General features: G+C 53.8%; 1 long non-coding RNA gene across 1 annotated transcript; it reads left to right on the forward strand.

Annotated features, from left to right (window-relative positions):
- The first annotated feature begins 215 nt into the window (after nt 1-215).
- Nucleotides 216-1710, forward strand: LOC125551887 (uncharacterized). The gene is made up of 2 exons (XR_007303305.2): nt 216-908; nt 1167-1710. It is a non-coding gene; the product is annotated as an uncharacterized LOC125551887 (long non-coding RNA).
- Nucleotides 1711-2009: the final 299 nt, after the last annotated feature.

The raw sequence follows: 2009 nt of genomic DNA on the forward strand, positions 1-2009 counted from the left end.
TTGCCAAAAATTTAAGTTGGGTCATGATATTGGTGTCCATAGCTTTCCAACGGTATATCGCAAGCCCCATTTGGGCAATGTTGGCGGAAGTTCAACCTAGTTCACAGGGAAGTTCAACATAATACTAGCGGGGCAGGTCAGGTTGTGATCAGAATAGTGTTTATGTATATATATATGATGGGTCTATTCTAATAACACCCCTTAAGAGTCTTATTCTGCTAACACCTAGCTTATTCTGATAACACCGAACAAGGAAAAGAAAAGAAAAAACACCCAACTCACCACCCACGACCACGACCCACCACTCTGCCGAGCCCTCACAACCTCCCTCCCCCTTCCCGCATTGGCGCCCCACACCACCACCACCTACCCCAAGCCCCGCAGCCGGCGACTACGGGGGACGCCCGCCGACCACCGTGGCACCCCACGCCACCACCAGCAGACCATGCCCCCCTCCCCCCGCGCGGCGCCTTCCGCCGCCACAACATAGGGTCGTGGCCCCCGCCCAGTCAACTACCTCCGGCGGCTCGACGGCCTGGATCCGGCATCGCCTCCTCCACACCAGCCGCCGTCTCCCTCCACCAGCTTACTCCTAGCCCCCTCTCACCTTCCTCCTCATCCGGCGGCCCGCATGGCGCTGGATCGGAGTTGCCTCGGCCTCCCCGTGCTTTGTCAGCGTCGGATCTCGTTTGGTGCAGCGAGAGCGGGAAGACGGCGGATGCATCTGGCTGATCACGGGCCTCCCTCGATCCAGCGAGGAGCCTGCGCCGCTGAGGATCCTGCCTCCTCCACCGCCCTGGCGCCGCCGTTGGGCCACACGTGGGGCACGGAGGACGGCGTGCGGCATCGGCGCACTGGAAGGAGCAGGAGGAGCTGCACCTCTTATCTCCGGCCAGATCCATCGCCGGGTAAGACAAAAATCCCCTCCCACCCCCTGCCCCTTTCTCCGCCTCACCCTCCAACGCACCAGGAGATCCGACAGCCGGCGGGCAGCCGCTAAGTACCACTGACCAGGGACCGACCCATATGTGCAGCTACAGTTCGGTGGCCATGGGGTGCATTTTGAACTTGTAGCATTCTTGGTGGGATGTGGCTTGCAGTTCATGAGGCGTGGCGCTGCAGCTCCTTTTTCTTTTGTTTTTTAAAAAGAAATTGTTTTCATGCAGATGGGATTCGGCGAAGGCTCGTATGGTCAGATGGGTGTCTGGTTCTTCAGTTCTCTTGTGCATTTGTTGTTGTTTTTAGCGGCCGTGGACTTTCACGGTGGTGCTCCCAGTGCCTCATCTCTCTGTGTGTGTTTTTGCATGGATCTCTCTGTAGTTGGAGTATGCATCATACTTTTGTGATTCGTGTAGTACGGTATCCGTAGCCATGCAGTACAGCAACACATTTCGTGCAGCTCCAGCAAACCCCTTGCACAAAGATGACGACGGGGCAGTGGGGTTGCAGTTCCCTTTGCAAAGGGTACCCCGGTTGTCGCAGCAGTGCAGTTGGTGCGGCCATGCAGTCCACTGTTTGACATTTTGTTTTGTGTTTTTGTGGTGGTCGCGGTCCGTTGGGCATAAGCGTGCAGTACGCCACTGGGGAATGATCTAGTGCAGCTCGACTAGTCCTCAATTGCGGTTCAGCTGGTGACCGTGTTGATTGTGTGTATGTATGTGTGTGTGGCTGTGTAAAAATAATGAATGTATATGTATGTTTTGAAGCTCACTTTGTTCTCTCATGTGGTTCACTATAAAACTCCTTTGTGGTTCACTATATCAATGCAACACCTGCAGTGCATTTGGTCCTCGGATGTCGTTTACTTTTGAGAGTGATGCTGTTCACTAGTGCTCCACATGAAAGTGTGAAAATTTAGCACAACAAACAAAGGTAGTAATGAGGTTCACTTCGATATATGCCGCGGTTCACTTGCCTCCTCTCTGCGGTCCACTCTCGTTCATAAAAAAAGTTGGAAAAAAGGCAACAAAAACTTTTGTGAGAAAGTTTATGTCCGACAAAAAGAAGTC

This window comes from Triticum urartu, chromosome 4A (genome assembly GCF_056163025.1).
Source record: "Triticum urartu cultivar PI428250 chromosome 4A, HENAU_Tu73, whole genome shotgun sequence".
Classification (NCBI taxonomy): Eukaryota; Viridiplantae; Streptophyta; class Magnoliopsida; order Poales; family Poaceae; genus Triticum; species Triticum urartu.